The sequence below is a fragment of the Tasmannia lanceolata genome, unplaced genomic scaffold (assembly GCF_043159265.1).
Source record: "Tasmannia lanceolata isolate RefF3 unplaced genomic scaffold, GAP_Taslan_0.1 ptg000013l, whole genome shotgun sequence".
Taxonomy (NCBI): Eukaryota; Viridiplantae; Streptophyta; class Magnoliopsida; order Canellales; family Winteraceae; genus Tasmannia; species Tasmannia lanceolata.
The window spans coordinates 36549710-36574010 of NW_027518690.1; positions in this window are offsets into that span (position 1 = coordinate 36549710).

Genomic DNA, 24301 nt, shown 5'->3' on the forward strand with positions numbered 1-24301 from the left:
AACTTTCTATTTCTTCAATCTCCATCCTTCATCAACTAAATCTAAGATTCAATACAATCTAATCCTCATCTCAAAATGTTGCTAAAAGCTCTTTGACACCATGGTTTACTAGGTATAAAAGTTTGATGTTTTATAAAGTTTCTACAGTAGGAAACTTTTTTTTCTTTCAATCTCCATCATTCAGCAACTCAATCTAAGATTAAGTACGCTCTCATTCTCATCTCAAAACTTTGCTAAAAGCTCCTTGACACCATCTCTCGACTTTCCAATGTCTCAAAGATGGATGTTTTATAAAGTTTCTAAAATAAGAAACTTTCTATTTTTTTAATCTCCAGGCTTCTTCTGCTAAATCTAAGATTCAATACCATCTCATCATCAATCTAAAACTTGGCTAAAAGCTCATTGACACCATCTCTAGGGTCAGCTATGTCTAAACGATGGATGTTATATAAAATTTCTATTTTTTCAATCTCCATCCTTTATCAACAAAATCCAAGATCCAATACCATTACATCCTCATCCCAAAACGTGACTGAAAGCTCCTTAACACCATCTTTAGGATTTGCTATGTCTAAAAGATGGATATTTTATAAAGTTTGTAAAACAAGAAACTTTCTACTTTTTCAATCTCCATCTTCCATCAACTAAATCTAAGATTTAAAACCATCTCATCATCATCCCAAAACTTGGCTAAAAGCTCTTTGACACCATCCCTAGGGTGTCTTATGTCTAGAAGATGGATGTTTTAGAGTTTCTAAAGTAAGAAACTTTACTATTTTTTAATTCAATATCCTCTATCAACTAAATCTAAGATTCAATACAATCTCATCCTCTTCTACAAACTTGGCTAAAAGCTTCTTTACACCACATCTAGGGTTTTCTATGTCTAAAAGATGGATGTTTTATAAAGTTTCTAATATAAGAAACTTGTAATTTTTCAATCTCCATCCTTCATCAACTAAATCTATGATTCAATACCACCTAATCCTCACCTCAAAACTTAGCTAAAAGCACTTCGACACCATATCTAAGGTTTACAAAAAGTAAAACATTGATATTTATAAAGTTTCTAAAATAAAAAACTTTTTATTTCTTCAATCTCTATCCTTCAGCAACTAAATCTAAGATTCAATACCCTCTCATCCTAATTTTAAAACTTGGCAAAAAACTCATTGACACCATCTCTAGGGATTCTTATGTAAAAAAGATGGATGTTTTATAAAGTTCGTAAAATAAGAAGCTTTCTATTTTTTTTAATCTCCATCTCATCGACACCATCAGAAGGGTATTGAATCAGCTAAATCTAAGATTCAATACCCTCTGATTCTTAACCCAAAACGTGCCTAGAAGTTGGTTGACATCATCTCTAGGGTTTCAATAACATAAAAGGTGGTCCTTCATCAACTAAATCTAATTTTCAATACCATCTCATCCTCATCTCAAAACTTGGCTAAAAGCTCCTTGACCCCATCTCTAGGGTCTCCTATGGCTAAAAATTGAAGTTTTGAAAAGTTTCTAATATAAGAATCTTTCTATTTTTTCAATCTTCTTACTTTATCAACTAAATCTAAGATTAAATATCATCTCGTCCTGATCTCAAAACTTGGCAAAAGATGGATGTTTTGTAAAGTTTCTAAAATAATAAACTTTCTATTTCTTCAATCTCCATCCTTCATCAACTAAATCTAAGATTCAATACCATCTAATCCTCGTCTCAAAATGTTGCTAAAAGCTCTTTGACACCAGGGTTTACTAGGTATAAAAGTTTGATGTTTTATAAAGTTTCTATAGTTGAAAACTTTTTTTTCTTTCAATCTCCATCATTCAGCAACTCAATCTAAGATTCAGTACGCTCTCATTCTCATCTCAAAACTTTGCTAAAAGCTCCTTGACACCATCTCTCGAGTTTCCAATGTCTCAAAGATGGATGTTTTATAAAGTTTCTAAAATAAGAAACTTTCTATTTTTTCAATCTCCAGGCTTCTTCAGCTAAATCTAAGATTCAATACCATCTCATCATCAGTCTAAAACTTGGCTAAAAGCTCATTGACACCATCTCTAGGGTCAGCTATGTCTAAACGATTGATGTTATATTAAATTTCTATTTTTTCAATCTCCATCCTTTATCAACAAAATCCAAGATCCAATACCATCACATCCTCATCTCAAAACTTGACTGAAAGCTCCTTAACACCATCTCTAGGATTTCCTATGTCTAAAAGATGGATATTTTATAAAGTTTCTAAAACAAGAAACTTTCTACTTTTTCAATCTCCATCTTCCATCAACTAAATCTAAGATTTAAAACCATCTCATCATCATCCCAAAACTTGGCTAAAAGCTCTTTGACACCATCTCCAGGGTCTCTTATGTCTAGAAGATGGATGTTTTAGAGTTTCTAAAGTAAGAAACTTTCTATTTTTTAATTCAATATCCTCTATCAACTAAATCTAAGATTCAATACCATCTCATCCTCTTCTACAAACTTGGCTAAAAGCTTCTTTACACCACATCTATGGTTTTCTATGTCTAAAGATGGATGTTTGATAAAGTTTCTAAAATAAGAAACTTGGTAATTTTTCAATCTCCATCCTTCATCAACTAAATCTATGAGTCAATACCACCTAATCCTCATCTCAAAACTTAGCTAAAAGCACTTCGACACCATATCTAGGGTTTACAAAAAGTAAAAGATTGATATTTATAAAGTTTCTAAAATAAGAAACTTTTTATTTCTTCAATCTCTATCCTTCAGCAACTAAATCTAAGATTCAATACCCTCTCATCCTAATCTTAAAACTTGGCAAAAAAACTCCTTGACACCATCTCTAGGGTTTCTTATGTCCAAAAGATGGATGTTTTATAAAGTTTCTAAAATAAGAAGCTTTCTATTTTTTCAATCTCCATCATTCGTCAGCTAAATCTAAGATTCAATACCCTCTGATTCTCAACCCAAAATGTGGCTAGAAGTTGGTTGACATCATCTCTAGGGTTTCAATACCATAAAAGGTGGTCCTTCACCTACTAAATCTAAGTTTCAGTCGTCTTTTTGAGATCACAAGAGAGAGAAGCTCTGAGATTCTAGAGAGAGAAACTCCCTCGTGATCTTCTTCTTCCTCCGGCATCTGCCGGTGGGAAGCCAAGGGGCCAAGCCCTCTTTGCTCCTCTCCCTTTCCAGGTTAGTTTCTGTTCTCTATGAAGCCCCCTGACCCAGGAAAGAAAACTTCTTCCCCATTTCGTGGGGGAGAAGAAGATGGGTGGCCAAGGCAAAGCTCCCCCACCAACAATTTTTACTCTTTCATTGGCAACCTCCAGGAAAAGCATCAGCATGCTCATGCTCTCAAGTTAGCCCATGCTGCTCATGATGCTGATGCTGTTTCAGGGAAGTCCCCATTGGAATCAACCCCACTCTGTGCTCAAGAATCTGAGGACGAATATAGCATGGAGAAGTTCCACCCATCCTTTTCTGAACTGGCTGAGGGTCCAAGCCCTCCAAGTCTCCCACCACATCTAGGGTTTTCTATGTCTAAAAGATGTATATTTTATAAAGTTTCTAAAATAAGAAACTTTGTAATTTTTCAATCTCCATCCTTCATCAACTAAATCTATGATTCAATACCATCTAATCCTCATCTCAAAACTTAGTTAAAAGTACTTCGACACCATATCTAGGGTTTAAAAAAGTAAAAGAGTGATATTTATAAAGTTTCTAAAATAAGAAACTTTTTATTTCTTCAATCTCTATCCTTCAGCAACTAAATTTAAGATTCAATACCCTCTCATCCTAATCTTAAAACTTGGCAAAAAACTCCTTCACACCATCTCTAGGGTTTCTTATGTCCAAAAGATGGATGTTTTATAAAGTTTCTAAAATAAGAAGCATTCTATTTTTTCAATCTCCATACGTCATCAGCTAAATCTAAGATTCAATACCCTCTGATTCTCAACCTTTGACGTGGCTAGAAGTTGGTTGACATCATCTCTAGGGTTTCAATACCATAAAAGGTGGTCCTTAATCAACTAAATCTAGGATTCAATACCATCTATTACTCAGCTCAAAACATGGCTAAAAGCTCCTTGACACCATCTCTAGGGTCTCTTATGGCTAAAAATTAATATTTTGAGAAGTTTCTAAAATAAGAAACTTTCTATTATTTCAAATCTTCTTACTTTATCAACTAAATCTAAGATTCAATACCATCTCGTCCGGATCTCAAAACTTGGCAAAAAGGTTATTAACACTGTCTCGAGGATTTCCCACGTCTAAAAGATGGATGTTTTATAAATTTTCTAAAATAATAAAGTTTCTATTTCTTCAATCTCCATCCTTCATCAACTAAATCTAATATTCAATACCATCTAATCCTCATCTGAAAATGTTGCTAAAAGCTCTTTGACACCATCTCTAGGGTTTACTAAGTATAAAAGTTTGATGTTTTATAAAGTTTCTAAAATAGAAAACTTTTTGTGTTCTTTCAATCTCAATCATTCAGCAACTAAATCTAAGATTCAGTACCCTCTCATTCGCATCTCAAAACTTTGCTAAAAGCTCCTTGACACCATCTCTCGAGTTTCCAATGTCTAAAAGATGGATGTTTTATAAAGTTTATAAAATAATAAACTTTCTATTTTCTTCAATCTCCATCCTTCATCAACTAAATCTAAGATTCAAAACCATCTAATCCTCATCTCAAAATGCAGCTAAAAGTTCTTTAACAACATCTCTAAGGTTTACTAAGTATAAAACTTTGATGTTTTATAAAGTTTCTAAAATAGGAAATATTTTTTTCTTTCAATCTCCATCATTCAGCAACTAAATCGAAGATGCAGTACCCTCTCATTCTCATCTCAAAACTTTGCTAAAAGCTCCTTGACACCATCCCTCGAGTTTCCAATGTCTAAAAGATGGATGTTTTATAAAGTTTCTAAAATAAGAAACTCTCTATTTTTTCAATCTCCATCCTTTATCAGGTAAATCTAAGATTCAATACCATCTCATCATCAATCCAAAACTTGGCTAAAAGCTCATTTACACCATCTCTAGGGTCAGCTATGTCTAAACTATGGATGTTATATAAACTTTCTAAAGTTAGAAACTTTCAATTTTTTCAATCTCCATCCTTTCTCAACAAAGTCCAAGATCCAATACCATCATATCCTCATCTCAAAACTTGACTGAAAACTCCTTAACACCATCTCTAGGATTTCCTACGTCTAAAAGATGGATATTTTATAAAGTTTCTAAAACAAGAAACTTTCTACTTTCTTAATCTCTATCTTCCATCAACTAAATCTAAGATTAAAAACCATCTCATCATCATCCCAAAACTTGGCTAAAAGCTCTTTGACACCATCATCAGGGTCTCTTATGTCTAAAGATGGATGTTTTAGAGTTTTTAAAATAAGAAACTTTCTATTTTTTAATTCAATATCCTCTATCAACTAAATCTAAGGTTCAATACCATCTCATCATCTTCTACAAACTTGGCTAAAAGCTTCTTTACACCACATCTAGGGTTTTCTATGTCTAATAGATGGATGTTTTACAAAGTTTCTAAAATAAGAAACTTTGTAATTTTTCAATCTCCATCCTTCATCAACTAAACCTATGATTCAATACCATCTAATCCTCATCTCAAAACTTAGCTAAAAGCACTTCAACACCATATCTAGGGTTGACAAAAAGTAAAAGATTGATATTTATAAAGTTTCAAAAATAACAAACTTTTTATTTCATCAATCTCTATTATTCAGCAACTAAATCAAAGATTCAATACCCTCTCATCCTAATCTTAAAACTTGGCAAAAAACTCTTTCACACCATCTCTAGGGTTTCTTATGTCAAAAAGATGGATGTTTTATAAAGTTTCTAAAATAAGAAGCTTTCTATTTTTTCAATCTCCATTCTTCATCAGCTAATTCTAAGATTCAATACCCTCTGATTCTCAACCCAAAATGTGGCTAGAAGTTGGTTGACATCATCTCTAGGGTTTCAATACCATAAAAGGTGGTCCTTCATCAACTAAATCTAAGTTTCAATACCATCTTATCCTCACCTCAAAACATTGCTAAAAGCTCCTTGACACCATCTCTAGGGTCTCCTATTGTTAAAAATTGATGTTTTGAAAAGTTTCTAAAATAAGAAACTTTCTACTTTTTAAATTTTCTTACTTTATCAGCTAAATCTAAGATTCAATACCATCTCGTCCTGATCTCAAAACTTGGCAAAAAGCTTATTAACACTATCTCAAAGATTTTCCATGTCTAAAAGACGCATGTTTTATAAAGTTTCTAAAATATTAAACTTCCTATTTCTTCAATCTCCATCCTTCATCAACTAAAACTAAGATTCAATACCATCTAATCCTCATTTCAAAATTTTGCTAAAAGCTCTTTAACACCATCTCTAGGGTTTACTAAGTATAAAAGTTTGATGTTTTATAAAGTTTCTAAAATAGGAAATTTTTTTTCTTTCAATCTCCATCATTCAGCAACAAAATCTAAGATTCAGTACCCTCTCATTCTCATCACAAAACTTTGCTAAAAGCTCCTTGACACTATCTCTCGAGTTTCCAATGTCTAAAAGATGGATGTTTTACAAAGCTTCAAAAATAAGAAACTTTCTATTTTTTCAATCTCGATCCTTCATCAGGTAAATCTAAAATTCAATACCATCTCATCATCAATCCAAAACTTGGCTAAAAGCTCATTGACACCATCTCTAGGGTCAGCTATGTCTAAACGATGGACGTTATATAAACTTTCTAAAATAAGAACCTTTTATTTTTTTCAATCTCCATCCTTTATCAACAAAATCCAAGTTCCAATACCATCACATCCTCATCTCAAAACTTGACTAAAAGCTCCTTAACACCATCTCTAGAATTTCCTATCTCTAAAAGATGGATATTTTATAATGTTTCTAAAACAAGAAACTTTCTATTTTTTCAATCTCCATCTTCTATCAACTAAATCTAATATTTAAAACCATCTCATCATCCCAAAACTTGGCTAAAACACTTTGACACCATCTCCAAGGTCTCTTATGTCTAAAAGATGGATGTTTTAGAGTTTCTAAAATAAGTAACTTTCTATTTTTTAATTCAATATCCTATATCAACTAAATCTAAGATTCAATACCATCTCTTCCTCTTCTACAAAATTGGCTAAAAGCTTCTTTATACCACATCTAGAGTTTTCTATGTCTAAAAGATGTATGTTTTATAAAGTTTTTAAAATAAGAAACTTTGTAATTTTTCAATCTCCATCCTTCATCAACTAAATATATGATTCAATACCATCTAATCCTCATCTCAAAACTTAGCTAAAAGCACTTCGACACCATATCTAGGGTTTACAAAAAGTAAAAGATTGATATTTATAAAGTTTCTAAAATAAGAAACTTTTTATTTCTTCAATCTCTATCCTTCAACTACTAAATCTAAGATTCAATAACCTGTCATCCTAATCTTAAAACTTGGCAAAAAACTCCTTCACACCATGTCTAAGGTTTCTTATGTCCAAAAGATGGATGTTTTATAAAGTTTCTAAAATAAGAAGCATTCTATTTTTTCAATCTCCATCCGTCATCAGCTAAATCTAAGATTCAATACCCTCTGATTCTCAACCTTTGAGGTGGCTAGAAGTTGGTTGACATCATCTCTAGGATTTCAATACCATAAAAGGTGGTCCTTCATCAACTAAATCTAAGATTCAATACCATATATTCCTCACCTCAAAACATGGTTAAAACCTCCTTGACACCATCTCTAGGATCTCCTATGGCTAAAAATTGATATTTTGAAAAGTTTCTAAAATAAGAAACTTTCTATTTTTTCAAATCTTCTTACTTTATCAACTAAATCTAAGATTCAATACCATCTCGTCTTGATCTCAAAACTTGGCAAAAAGCTTATTAACACTGTCTCGAGGATTTCCCACGTCTAAAAGATGGATGTTTTATAAAGTTTCTAAAATAATAAAGTTTCTATTTCTTCAATCTCCATCCTTCATCAACTAAATCTAATATTCAATACCATGTAAACCTCATCTCAAAATGTTGCTAAAAGCTCTTTGACACCATCTCTAGGGTTTACTAACTATAAAAGTTTGATATTTTATAAAGTTTCTAAAATTGAAAACTTTTTGTTCTTTCAATCTCCATCATTCAGCAACTAAATCTAAGATTCAGTACCCTCTCATTCGCATCTCAAAACTTTGCTAAAAGCTCATTGACACCATCTCTCGAGTTTCCAATGTCTAAAAGATGGATGTTTTATAAAGTTTCTAAAATAAGAAACTTTCTATTTTTTCAATCTCCATCCTTCATCAGCTAAATCTAATATTAAATACCATCTCATCATCAATCCAATACTTGGCTAAAAGCTCTTTGACACCATCTCTAGGGTCAGCTATGTCTAAACGATGGATGTTATATAAACTTTCTAAAATAAGAAACTTTCTATTTTTTCAATCTCCATCATTTATCAACAAAATCCAAGATCCAATACCATCACATCCTCATCTCAAAACTTTACTGAAATCTCCTTAACACCATCTCTAGGATTTCCTATGTTTAAAAGATGGATATTTTATAAAGTTTATAAAACAAGAAACTTTCTACTTTTTCAATCTCCATCTTCCATCAACTAAATCTAAGATTTAAAACCATCTCATCTTAATCCCAAAACTTGGCTAAAAGCTCTTTGACACCATCTCCAGGGTCTCCTATGTTAAAGATGGATGTTTTAGAGTTTCTAAAATAAGAAACATTCTATTTTTTAATTCAATATCCTCTATGAACTAAATCTAAGATTTAATACCATCTCATCCTCTTCTACAAACTTGGCTAAAAGCTTCTTTACAGCACATCTATGGTTTTTTATATGTCTAAAAGATGGATATTTTATAAAGTTTCTAAAATAAGAAACTTTGTAATTTTTCAATCTCCATCTTTCATCAACTAAATCTATGATTCAATACCACCTAATCCTAATCTCAAAACATAGCTGAAAGCACTTCGACACCATATCTAGGGTTTACAAAAAGTAAAAGATTGATATTTAGAAAGTTTCTAAAATAGGAAACTTTTTATTTCTTCAATCTGTATCCTTCAGCAACTAAATCTAAGATTCAATACCCTCTCATCCTAATCTTAAAACTTGGCAAAAAACTCTTTGACACCATCTCTAGGGTTTCTTATGTCCAAAAGATTGATGTTTCATAAAGTTTCAAAAATAAGAAGCGTTCTATTTTTTGAATCTCCATCCTTCATCAGCTAAATCTAAGATTCAATACCCTCTGATTCTCGACCCAAAACGTGGCTAGAAGTTGGTTGACATCATCTCTAGGGTTTCAATACCATAAAAGGTGGTCTTTCATCACCTAAATCTAAGTTTCAATACCATCTCACCTCACCTCAAAACATGACTAAAAGCTTCTTGACACCATTTTTAGGGTCTCCTATTGCTAAAAATTGATGTTTTGAAATGTTTCTAAAATAAGAAACTTTCTATTTTTTCAATCTTCTTACTTTATCAACTAAATCTAAGATTCAATACCATATCGTCCTGATCTCAAAACTTGGCAAAAAGCTTATTAACACTATCTCGAGGATTTCCCACGTCTAAAAGATGGATGTTTTATAAAGTTTATAAAATAATAAACTTTCTATTTCTTCCATCTCCAGCCTTGATCAACTAAATCTAAGATTCAAAACCATCTAATCCTCATCTGAAAATGTTGTTAAAAGCTCTTTAACACCATCTCTAGGGTTTACTATGTATAAAAGTTTGACGTTTTATAAAGTTTCTAAAATAGGAAACTTTTTTTTCTTTCAATCTCCATCATTCAGAAACTAAATCTAAGATTCAGTACCGTCTCATTCTCATCTAAAAACTTTCCTAAAAGCTCCTTGACACCATCTCTCGAGTTTCCAATGTCTAAAAGATTGATGTTTTATAACCTTTCTAAAATAAGAAACTTTCTAATTTTTCAATATCCATCATTCATCTGCTAAATCTAAGATTCAATACCATCTCATCATCAATCCAAAACTTGGCTAAACGCTCATTGACACCATCTCTAGGGTCAGCTATATCTAAACGATGGATTTTATATAAACTTTCTAAAATAAGAAACCTTTTAGTTTTTCAATCTCCATCATTTATCAACAAAATCCAAGATCCAATACCATCACATCCTCATCTCAAAACTTCACTGAAATCTCCTTACCACCATCTCTAGGATTTCCTATGTCTAAAAGATAGATATTTTATAAAGTTTATAAAACAAGAAACTTTCTACTTTTTCAATCTCCATCTTCCATCAACTAAATCTAAGATTTAAAACCATCTCATCTAAATCCCAAAACTTGGCTAAAAGCTCTGTGACACCATCTCCAAGGTCTCTTATGTTTAATGATTGATGTTTTAGAGTTTCTAAAATAAGAAACATTCTATTTTTTAATTCAATATCCTCTATCAACTAAATCTAAGATTCAATACCATCTCATCCTCTTCTACAAACTTGGCTAAAAGCTTCTTTACACCACATCTAGGGTTTTCTATGTCTAAATGATAGATGTTTTATAAAGTTTCTAAAATAAGAAACTTTGTAATTTTCCAATCTCCATACTTAATCAACTAAATCTATGATTCAATACCATCTAATCCTCATCTCAAAACTTAGCTAAAAGCACTTCGACACCATATCTAGGGTTTACAAAAAGTAAAAGATTGATATTTTTAAAGTTTCTAAAATAGGAAAATTTTTATTTCTTCACTCTCTATCCTTCAGCAACTAAATCTAAGATTCAATATCCTCTCATCCTAATCTTAAAACTTGGCAAAAAACTCCTTGACACCATCTCTAGGGTTTGTTATGTCCAAAAGATGGATGTTTTATAAAGTTTCTAAAATAAGAAACTTTCTATTTTTTCAATCTCCATCCTTCATCAGCTAAATCTAAGATTCAATACCGTCTGATTCTAAACCCAAAACGTGGCTAGAAGTTGGCTAACATCATATCTAGGGTTTCAATACCATAAAAGGTGGTCCTTCATCAACTAAATCTAAGTTTCAATACCATCTCATCCTCACCTCAAAACATGGCTAAAAAAGCTCCTTCACACCATCTCTTGGGTCTCCTATGGCTAAAAATTGATGTTTTGAAAAGTTTCTAAAATTAGAAACTTTCTATTTTTTCAATCTTCTTACGTTATCAACTTAATCTAAGATTCAGTACCTTCTCGTCCAGATCTCAAAACTTGGCAAAAACCTTTTTAACACTATCTCGAGGATTTCCCATGTCTAAAAGATGGATGTTTTATAAAGTTTATAAAATAATAAACTTTCTATTTTCTTCAATCTCCATCCTTCATCAACTAAATCTAAGATTCAAAACCATCTAATCCTCATCTCAAAATGTTGCTAAAAGCCCTTTAACACCATCTCTAAGGTTTACTAAGTATAAAAGTTTGATGTTTTATAAAGTTTCTAAAATAGGACACATTTTTTTCTTTCAATCTCCATCATTCAGCAACTAAATCTAAGATGCAGTACCCTCTCATTCTTATCTCAAAACTTTGCTAAAAGCTCCTTGATACCATCCTTCGAGTTTCCAGTGTCTAAAAGATGGATGTTTTATAAAGTTTCTAAAATAAGAAACTCTCTATTTTTTCAATCTCCATCCTTCATCAGGTAAATGTAAGATTCAATACCATCTCATCATCAATCCAAAACTTGGCTAAAAGCTCATTGACAACATCTCTAGGGTCAGCTAAGTTTAAACTATGGATGTTATATAAACTTTCTAAAGTAAGAAACTTTCAATTTTTTCAATCTCCATCCTTTCTCAACAAAATCCAAGATCCAATACCACCACATCCTCATCTCAAAACTTGACTGAAAGCTCCTTAATACCATCTCTAGGATTTCCTACGTCTAGAAGATGGATATTTTATAAAGTTTCTAAAACAAGAAACTTTCTACTTTTTCAATCTCCATCTTCCATCAACTAAATCTAAGATTAAAAACCATCTCATCATCATCCCAAAACTTGGCTAAAAGCTCTTTGACACCATCTCCAGGGTCTCTTATGTTTACAGATGGATGTTTTAGAGTTTCTAAAATAAGAAACTTTCTATTTTTTAATTCAATATCCTCTATCAACTGAATCTGAGGTTCAATACCATCTCATCCTCTTCTACAAACTTGGCTAAGAGCTTCTTTACACCACAACTAGGGTTTTCTATGTCTAAAAGATTGATGTTTTACAAAGTTTCTAAAATAAGAAACTTTGTAATTTTTCAATGTCCATCATTCATCAACGAAACCTATATTTCAATACCATCTAATCCTCATCTCAAAACTTAGCTAAAAGCACTTCAACACTATATCTAGGGTTTACAAAAAGTAAAATATTGATATTTATAAAGTTTCTAAAATAAGAAACTTTTTATTTCTTCAATCTCTATTATTCAGCAACTAAATCAAAGATTCAATACCCTCTCATCCTAATCTTAAACCTTGGCAAAAAACTCCTTGACACCATCTCTAGGGTTTCTTATGTCCAAAAGATTGATGTTTTATAAAGTTTCTAAAGTAAGAAGCTTTCTATTTTTGCAATCTCCTTCCTTCATCTGCTAAATCTAAGATTCAATACCCTCTGATTCTCAACCCAAAACGTGGCTAGAAGTGGGTTGACATCATCTCTAGGGTTTCAATACCATAAAAGGTGGTCCTTCATCAACTAAATCTAAGTTTCAATACGATCTCATCCTCACCTCAAAACATGGCTAAAAGCCCCTCGATCCCATCTCTAGGGTCTCTTATGGCTAAAAATTGATGTTTTGAAAAGTTTCTAAAATAAGAAACTTTCTATTTTTTCAATCTTCTTACTTTATCAACTAAATCTAAGATTCAATTCCATCTCGTCCTGATCTCAAAACTTGGCAAAAAACATATTAACACTATCTCGAGGATTTCCCACGTCTAAAAGATGGATGTTTTATAAATTTCTAAAATAATAAACTTTCTATTCCTTCATCAACTAAATCTAACATTCAATACCATCTAATCCTCTTCTCAAAATGTTGCTAAAAGATCTTTCACCCCATCTCTAAGGTTTACTAAGTATAAAAGTTTGACGTTTTATAAAGTTTCTAAAATAGGAAACTTTTTTTTCCTTCAATCTCCATCATTCAGCATCTAAATCAAAGATTCAGTACCCTCTCATTCTCATCTCAAAACTTTGCTAAAAGCTCCTTCACACCATCTCTCGAGTTTCCAATGTCTCAAAGATGGATGCTTTGTAAAGTTTCTAAAATAAGAAACTTTCAATTTTTTCAATCTCCATCCTTCATCAGCTAAATCTAAGATTCAACAAAATCTCATCATCAATCCAAAACTTGGCTAAAAGCTCATTGACACCATCTCTAGGGTCAGCTATGTCTAAACGATGGATGTTATATAAACTTTCTATATTTTCAATCTCCATCCTTTACCAACAAAATCCAAGATCCAATACCATCACATCCTCATCTCAAAACTTGACTGAAAGCTCCTTAACACCATCTCTAGGAGTTCCTATGTCTAAAAGGTGGATATTTTATAAAGTTTGTAAAAGAAGAAACTTTCTGCTTTTTCAATCTCCATCTTCCATCAACTAAATCTAATATTTAAAACCATCTCATCAACATCCCAAAACTTGGCTAAAAGCTTTTTGACACCATCTCCAGGGTCTCTTATGTCTAGAAGATGGATGTTTTAGAGTTTCTAAAGTAAGAAACTTTCTATTTTTTAATTCAATATCCTCTATCAACTAAATCTAAGATTCAATACCATATCATCCTCTTCTACAAACTTGGCTAAAAGCTTCTTTACACCACATCTAGAGTTTTTTATGTCTAAAATATGGATGTTTTATAAAGTTTCTATAATAAGAAACTTTGTAATTTTTCAATCTCCATCCTTCATCAACTAAATCTATGATTCAATACCATCTAATCCTCATCTCAAAACTTAGCTAAAAGCACTTCGACACCATATCTAGGGTTTACAAAAAGTAAAAATTTGATATTTATAAAGTTTCTAAAATAAGAAACTTTTTATTTCTTCAATCTCTATCCTTCAGCAACTAAATATAAGATTCAATACCCTCTCATCCTAATCTTAAAACTTGGCAAAAAAGTCCTTGACACCATTTCTAGGGTTTCTTAGGTCCAAAAGATGGATGTTTTATAAAGTTTCTAAAATAAGAAGCTTTCTATTTTTTCAATCTCCTTCCTTCACTAAATCTAAGATTCAATACCCTCTGATTCTCAACCAAAAACGTGGCTAGAAGTTGGTTGACATCATCTCTAGGGTTTCAATACCATAAAAGGTGGTCATCCATCAACTAAATCTAAGTTTCCATACCATCTCATCCTCTCCTCAAAACATGGCTAAAATTTCCTTGACCCCATCTCTAGGGTCTTCTATTGCTAAAAATTGATGTTTTGAAAAGTTCCTAAAATAAGAAACTTTCTATTTTTTCAATCTTCTTACTTTATCAACTAAATCTAAGATTCAATAGCATCTCGTCCTGATCTCAAAACTTGGCAAAAAGCATATTAACACAATCTCGAGGATTTCCCACGTCTAAAAGATGGATGTTTTATAAAGTTTCTAAAATAATAAACTTTCAATTTCTTCAATCTCCATTCTTCATCAGCTAAATCTAAGATTCAATAACATCTAATCCTCATCTCAAAATGTTGCTAAAAGCTCTTTCACCCCATCTCTAGAGTTTACTAAGTATAAAAGTTTGACGTTTTATAAAGTTTCTAAAATAAGAAACTTTTTTTCCTTCAATCTCCATCATTCAGCAACTAAATCAAAGATTTAGTACCCTCTCATTCTCATCTCAAAATTTTGCTAAAAGCTCCTTGACACCATCTCTCGAGTTTCCAATGTCTCAAAGATGGATGTTTTATATAGTTTCTAAAATAAGAGACTTTCTATTTTTTCAATATCCATTGTTCATCAGCTAAATCAGATTCAATACCATCTCATCATCCATCCAAAACTTCGCTAAAAGCTCATTGACACCATCTCTAGGGTCAACTATGTCTAAACAATGGATAAAATCCAAGATCCAATACCATCACATCCTCATCTCAAAACTTGACTGAAAGCTCCTTAACACCATCTCTACGATTTCCTATGTCTAAAAGATGGATATTTTATAAAGTTTGTAAAAGAAGAAACTTTCTACTTTTTTAATCTCCATCTTACATCAACTAAATCTAAGATTTAAAACCATCTCATCATCATCCCAAAACTTGGCTAAAGGCACTTTGACACCATCTCCAGGGTCTCTTATGTATAGAAGATGGATGTTTTAGAGTTTCTAAAGTAAAAAACTTTCTATTTTTTAATTCAATATCCTCTATCAACTAAATCTAAGATTCAATACCATCTCATTCTCTTCTACAAACTTGGCTAAAAGCTTCTTTACACCACATCTAGGGTTTTCTATCTCTAAAAGATGGATGTTTAATAAAGTTTCCAAAATAAGAAACTTTGTAATTTTTCAATCTCCATCTTTCATCAACTAAATCTTTGATTCAATACCACCTAATCCTCATCTCAAAATTTAGCTAAAAGCACTTCGACACCATATCTAGGGCTTACAAAAAGTAAAAGATTGATATTTAAAAAGTTTCTAAAATAAGCAACTTTTTATTTCTTCAATCTCTATTCTTCAGCAACTAAATCTAAGATTCAATACCCTTTAATCCTAATCTTAAAACTTGGCAAAAAACTCCTTGACACCATCTCTAGGGTTTCTTATTTCCAAAAGATGGATGTTTTATAAAGTTTCTAAAATAAGAAGCTTTCTATTTTTTCAATCTCCTTCCTTCATCAGCTAAATCTAAGATTCAATACCCTCTGACTCTCAACCCAAAACGTGGCTAGAAGTTGGTTGACATCATCTCTAGGGTTTTCAATACCATAAAAGGTGGTCCTTCATCAACTAAATCTAAGATTCAATACCATCTCGTCCTGATCTCAAAACTTGGCAAAAAGCATATTAACACTATCTCGAGGATTTTCCCCGTCTAAAAGATGGATGTTTTATAAAGTTTATAAAATAATAAACTTTCTATTTCCTCAAACTCCATCCTTCATCAACTAAATCTAAGATTCAGTACCATCTAATCCTCATCTCAAAATGTTTCTAAAAGCTCTTTGACCCCTTCTCTAGGGTTTACTAAGTATAAAAGTTTGACGTTTTATAAAGTTTCTAAAATAGGAAACTTTTTTGTCCTTCAATCTCCATCATTCAGCAACTAAATCAAAGATTCAGTACCCTCTCAATCTCATCTCAAAACTCTGCTAAAAGCTCCTTGACACCATCTCTTGAGTTTCCAATGTCTCAAAGATGGATGTTTTGTAAAGTTTCTAAAATAAGAAACTTTCAATTTTTTCAATCTCCGTCCTTCATCAGCTAAATCTAAGATTCAACACCATCTCATCATCAATCCAAAACTTGGCTAAAAGCTCATTGACACGATCTCTAGGGTCAGCTATGTCTAAACGATGGATGTTATATAAACTTTCTATATTTTCAATCTCCATCCTTTATCAACAAAATCCAAGATCCAATACCATCACATCCTCATCTCAAAACTTGACTGAAAGCTCCTTAACACCATCTCTAGGAAATCCTATGTCTAAAAGATTGATATTTTTATAAAGTTTCTAAAACAAGAAACTTTCTACTTTTTCAATCTCCATCTTCCATCAACTAAATCTAAGATTTAAAACCATCTCATCATTATCCCAAAACTTGGCTAAAAGCTCTTTGACACCATTTCCAGAGTCTCTTATGTGTAGAAGATGGATGTTTTAGAGTTTCTAAAGTCAGAAACTTTCTATTTTTTAATTCAATATCCTCTATCAACTAAATCTAAGATTCAATACAATCTCATCCTCTTCTACAAACTTGGCTAAATGCTTCTTTGCACCACATCTACGGTTTTCTATGTCTAAAGGATGGATGTTTTATAAAGTTTCTAAAATAAGAAACTTTGTAATTTTTCAATCTCCATCCTTTATCAACTAAATTTATGATTCAGTACCACCTAATCTTCATCTTAAAACTTAGCTAAAAGCACTTCGACACTATATCTAGGGTTTACAAAAAGTAAAAGATTGATATTTAAAAAGTTACTAAAATAAGAAACTTTTTATTTCTTCAATCTCTATCCTTCAGCAACCAAATCTAAGATTCAATACCCTCTCATCCTAATCTTAAAACTTGGCAAAAAAGTCCTTCACACCATCTCTACGATTTCTTATGTCCAAAAGATGGATGTTTTATAAAGTTTCTAAAATAAGAAGCTTTCTATTTTTGCAATCTCCTTCGTTCATCAGCTAAATCTAAGATTCAATACCCTCTGATTCTCAACCCAGAACGTGGCTAGAAGTTGGTTGACATCATCTCTAGGGTTTCAATACCATAAAAGGTGGTCCTTCATCAACTAAATCTAAGTTTCAATACCATCTCATCCTCACCTCAAAACATGGCTAAAAGCTCCTTGATCCCATCTCTAGGGTCTCCTATGGCTAAAAATTGATGTTTTGAAAAGTTTCTAAAATAAGAAACTTTCTACTTTTTCAATCTTCTTACTTTATCAACTAAATCTAAGATTCAATACCATCTCGTCCTGATCTCAAAACTTGGCAAAAAGCTTATTAACACTATCTCGACGATTTCTCACGTCTAAAAGATGGATGTTTTATAAAGTCTCTAAAATAATAAACTTTCTACTTCTTCAATCTCCATCCTTAATCAACTAAATCTAAAATTCAATATCATCTAATCCTCATCTCAAAATGTTACTAAAAGCTCTTAAACACTGTCTGTAGGGTTTACTAAGTATTAAAGTTTGATTTTTTATAAAGTTTCAAAAATAGGAAACTTTTTTTCCTTCAATCTCCATCATTCAGCAACTAAATCAAAGATTCAGTACCCTCTCATTCTCATCTCAAAACTTTGCTAAAAGCTCCTTCACACCATCTCTCAAGTTTCCAATGTCTCAAAGATGGATGTTTTGTAAAGATTCTAAAATAAGAAACTTTCAATTTTTTCAATATCCATCCTTCATCAGCTAAATCTAAGATTAAACACCACCTCATCATCAATCAAAAACATGGCTAAAAGTTCATTGACACCATCTCTAGGGTTAGCTATGTCTAAATGATGGATGTTATATAAACTTTCTATATTTTCAATCTCCACCCTTTATCAACAAAATCCAATATCCAATACCATCACATCCTCATCTCAAAACTTGACTGAAAGTTCCTTAACAACATCTCTAGGATTTCTTATGTCAAAAAGATGGATATTTTATAAAGTTTCTAAAACAAGAAACTTTCTACTTTTTCAATCTCCATCTTCAATCAACTAAATCTATGATTTAAAACCATCTCATCATCATCCCAAAACTTGGCTAAAAGCTCTTTCACACCATCTCCAGGGTCTCTTATGTCTAGAAGATGGATGTTTTAGAGTTTCTAAAGTACGAAACTTTCTATTTTGTAATTCAATATTCTCTATCAACTAAATCTAAGATTCAATACCATCTGATCCTCTTCTACAAACTTGGCTAAAAGCTCCTTTGCACCACATCTAGAGTTTTCTATGTGTAAAAGATAGATGTTTTGTAAAGTTTCTAAAATAAGAAACTTTGTAATTTTTCAATCTCCATCCTTCCTCAACTAAATCTATGATTCAATACCACCTAATCCTCATTTCAAAACTTATTTAAAAGCACTTCGACACCATATCTAGGGTTTACAAAAAGTAAAAGATTTATATTTATAAAGTTTCTAAAATAAGAAACTTTTTATTTCTTCAATCTCTATCCTTCAGCAACTAAATCTAAGATTCAATACCCTCTCATCCTAATTTTAAAACTTGGCAAAAAACTCTTTGACACCATCTCTAGGGTTTCTTATGTCCAAAAGATGGATGTTTTATAAAGTTTCTAAAATAAGAAGCATTCTATTTTTTCAATCTCCATCATTCATCAGCTAAATCTAAGGTTCAATACCCTCTGATTCTCAACCCAAAACGTGGCTAGAAGTTGGTTGACATCATCTCTAGGGTTTCAACACCATAAAAGGTGGTCCTTCATCAACTAAATCTAAGCTTCAATACCATCTGATCCTCACCTCAAAACATTGCTAAAAGCTCCTTCACCCCATCTCTAGGATCTCCTATCACTAAAAATTGATGTTTTGAAAAGTTTCTAAAAAAAGAAACTTTCTATTTTTTCAATCTTCTTATTTTATCAACTAAATCTAAGATTCAATACGATCTCGTCCTGATCTCAAAACTTGGCAAAAAGGTTATTAGAACTATCTCGAGGATTTCCCACGTCTAAAAGATAGATGTTTAATAAAGTTTCTAAAATAACAAACTTTCTATTTCTTCATTCTCCATCCTTCTTCAACTAAATCTAAGATTCAATACCATCTAATCCTCATCTCAAAATGTTGCTAAAAGTTTGATGTTTTATAAAGTTTCTCCAGTAGGAAACTTTTTTTTCTTTCAATCTCCATCATTCAGCAACTCAATCTAAGATTCAGTACGCTCTCATTCTCACCTCAAAACTTTGCTAAAAGCTCCTTCACACCATCTCTCGAGTTTCAAATGTCTCAAAGATGGATGTTTTATAAAGTTTATAAAATAAGAAACTTTCTATTTTTTCAATCTCCATACTTCATCAGCTAATTCTAAGATTCAATACCATCTCATCATCAATCTAAAACTTGGCTAAAAGCTCATTGACACCATCTCTAGGGTCAGCTATGTCTAAACAATGGATGTTAAATAAAATTTCTATTTTTTCAATCTCCATCCTTTATCAACAAAATCCAAGATCCAACATCCTCATCTCAAAACTTGACTGAAAGCTCCTTAAAACCATCTCTAGGATTTCCTATGTCTAAAAGATGGATATTTTATAAAGTTTCTAAAACAAAAAACTTTCTACTTTTTCAATCTCCATCTTCCATCAACTAAATCTAAGATTTAAAACCATCTCATCATCATCCCAAAACTTGGCTAAAAGCACTTTGACACCATCTCCAGGGTCTCTTATGTCTAGAAGATGGATGTTTTAGAGTTTCTAATGTAAGAAACTTTCTATTTTTTAATTCAATATCCTCTATCAACTTAATCTAAAATTCAATACCATCTCATCATCTTCCACAAACTTGGCTAAAAGCTTCTTTACACTACATCAAGGGTTTTCTATGTCTAAAAGATGGATGTTTTATAAAGTTTCTAAAATAAGAAACTTGTTAATTTTTTAATCTCCATCCTTCATCAACTAAATCTATGATTAAATTGCACCTAATCCTAATCTCAAACCTTAGCTAAAAGCACTTTGACACCATATCTAGGGTTTACAAAAAGTAAAAGATTGATATTTATAAAGTTTCTAAAATAAGAAACTTTTTATTTCTTCAATCACTATCCTTCAGCAACTAAATCTAAGATTCCATACCCTCTTATCCTAATCTTAAAACTTGGCAAAAAATTCCTTGACACCATCTCTAGGGTTTCTTATGTCCAAAAGATGGATGTTTTATAAAGTTCCTAAAATAAGAAGCTTTTTTTTTTTTTCAATCTCCATCCTACATCAGCTAAATCTAAGATTCAATACCCTCTGATTCTTAACCCAAAACGTGGCTCGAAGTTGGTTGACATCATCTATAGGGTTTCAATACCATAAAAGGTGGTCCCTCATCAACTAAATCTAAGTTTCAATACCATCTCATCCTCACCTCAAAACATGGCTAAAAGCTCCTTGACCCCATCTCTAGGGTCTCCTATGGCTAAAAATTTATGTTTTAAAAAGTTTCTAATATAAGAATCTTTCTATTTTTTCAATCTTCTTACTTTATCAACTAAATCTAAGATTCAATATCATATAATCCTCGTATCAAAATGTTGCTAAAAGCTCTTTGACACCATCTCTAGGGTTTACTAAGTACAAAAGTTTGATGTTTTATAAAGTTTCTAAAATAGGTAACTTTTTTCTTTCAATCTCCATCATTCAGCAACTAAATGTAGGATCCAGTAACCTCTCATTCTCATCTCAAAACTTTCCCAAAAGCTCTTTGACACCATCTCTCGAGTTTCCAATGTCTAAAATATGGATGTTTTATAAAGTTTCTAAAATAAGAAACTTTCTCTTTTTACAATCTCCATCCTTCATCAGCTAAATCTAAGATTCAATACCATCTCATCATCAATCCAAAACTTGGCTAAAAGCTTATTGACACCATCTCTAGGGTCAGCTATGTCTAAACGATGGATGTTATATAAACTTTCTATTTTTTCAATCTCCATCCTTTATCAACAAAATCAAAGATCCAATACCATCACATCCTCATCTCAATACTTGACTGAAAGCTCCTTAACACCATCTCTAGGATTTCCTATGTCTAAAAGATGGATATTTTATAAAGTTTCTAAAACAAGAAACTTTCTACTTTTTCAATCTCCATCTTCTATCAACTAAATCTAAGATTTAAAACCATCTCATCATCATCCCAAAACTTGGCTAAAACCTCTTTGACACCATCTACAGGGTCTCTTATGTCTAGAAGATGGATGTTTTAGAGTTTCAATACCATCTGATCCTCACCTCAAAACATTGCTAAAAGCTCCTTCACCCCATCTCTTGGGTCTCCTATCGCTAAAAATTGATGTTTTGAAAAGTTTCTAAAAAAAGAAACTTTCTATCTTTTTCAATCTTCTTACTTTATCAACTAAATCTAAGATTCAATTCCATCTCGTCCTGATCTCAAAACTTGGCAAAAAACATATTAACACTATCTCGAGGATTTCCCACGTCTAAAAGATGGATGTTTTATAAAGTTTCTAAAATAATAAACTTTCTATTCCTTCATCAACTAAATATAAGATTCAATACCATCTAATCCTCTTCTCAAAATGTTGCTAAAAGATCGTTGACCCCATCTCTAGGGTTTACTAAGTATAAAAGTTTGACGTTTTATAAAGTTTCTAAAATAGGAAACTTTTTTTTCCTTCCATCTCCATCATTCAGCATCTAAATCAAAGATTCAGTACCCTCTCATTCTCATCTGAAAACTTTGGTAAAAGCTCCTTCACACCATCTCTCGAGTTTCCAATGTCTCAAAGTTGGATGCTTTGTAAAGTTTCTAAAATAAGAAACTTTCAATTTTTCAATCTCCATCCTTCATCAGCTAAATCTAAGATTTAACAAAATCTCATCATCAATCCAAAACATGGCTAAAAGCTCATTGACACCATCTCTAGGGTCAGCTATGTATAAACGATGGATGTTATATAAACTTTCTATATTTTCAATCTCCATCCTTTACCAACAAAATCCAAGATCCAATACCATCACATCCTCATCTCAAAACTTGACTGAAAGCTCCTTAACACCATCTCTAGGAGTCCCTATGTCTAAACGATGGATATTTTATAAAGTTTGTAAAAGAAGAAACTTTCTGCTTTTTCAATCTCCATCTTCCATCAACTAAATCTAATATTTAAAACCATCTCATCATCATCCCAAAACTTGGCTAAAAGCTCTTTGACACCATCTCCAGGCTCTCTTATGTCTAGAAGATGGATGTTTTAGAGTTTCTAAAGTAAGAAACTTTCTATTTTTTAATTCAATATCATCTATCAACTAAATCTAAGATTCAATACCATATCATCCTCTTCTACAAAGTTGGCTAAAAGCTTCTTTACACCACATCTAGATTTTTTTGTGTCTAAAAGATGGATGTTTTATAAAGTTTCTAAAATAAGAAACTTTGTAATTTTTCAATCTCCATCCTTCATCAACTAAATCTATGATTCAATACCACCTAATCCTCATCTCAAAACTTAGCTAAAAGCACTTCGACACCATATCTAGGGTTTACAAAAAGTAAAAGATTGAAATTTATAAAGTTTCTAAAATAAGAAACTTTTTATTTCTGCAATATCTATCCTTCAGCAACTAAATATAAGATTCAATACCCTCTCATCCTAATCTTAAAACTTGCCAAAAGACTCCTTGACACCATCTATAGGGTTTCTTATGTCCAAAAGATGGATGTTTTATAAAGTTTCTAAAATAAGAAGCTTTCTATTTTTGCAATCTCCTTCCTTCATCTGCTAAATCTGAGATTCAATACCCTCTGATTCTCAACCCAAAACGTGGCTAGAAGTTGGTTGACATCATCTCTAGGGTTTCAATACCATAAAAGGTGGTCCTTCATCAACTAAATCTAAGTTTCAATACGATCTCATCCTCACCTCAAAACATGGCTAAAAGCCCCTCGACCCCATCTCTAAGGTCTCCTATGGCTAAAAATTGATGTTTTGAAAAGTTTCTAAAATAAGAAACTTTCTATATTTTCAATCTTCTTACTTTATCAACTAAATCTAAGATTCAATTCCATCTCGTCCTGATCTCAAAACTTGGCAAAAAACATATTAACACTATCTCGAGGATTTCCCACGTCTAAAAGATGGATGTTTTATAAAGTTTCTAAAATAATAAACTTTCTATTCCTTCATCAACTAAATATAAGATTCAATACCATCTAATCCTCTTCTCAAAATGTTGCTAAAAGATCTTTGACCCCATCTCTAGGGTTTACTAAGTATAAAAGTTTGACGTTTTATGAAGTTTCTAAAATAGGAAACTTTTTTTTCCTTCCATCTCCATCATTCAGCATCTAAATCAAAGATTCAGTACCCTCTCATTCTCATCTGAAAACTTTGGTAAAAGCTCCTTCACACCATCTCTCGAGTTTCCAATGTCTCAAAGTTGGATGCTTTGTAAAGTTTCTAAAATAAGAAACTTTCAATTTTTCAATCTCCATCCTTCATCAGCTAAATCTACGATTTAACAAAATCTCATCATCAATCCAAAACTTGGCTAAAAGCTCATTGACACCATCTCTAGGGTCAGCTATGTATAAACGATGGATGTTATATAAACTTTCTATATTTTCAATCTCCATCCTTTACCAACAAAATCCAAGATCCAATACCATCACATCCTCATCTCAAAACTTGACTGAAAGCTCCTTAACACCATCTCTAGGAGTCCTTATGTCTAAACGATGGATATTTTATAAAGTTTGTAAAAGAAGAAACTTTCTGCTTTTTCAATCTCCATCTTCCATCAACTAAATCTAATATTTAAAACCATCTCATCATCATCCCAAAACTTGGCTTAAAGCTC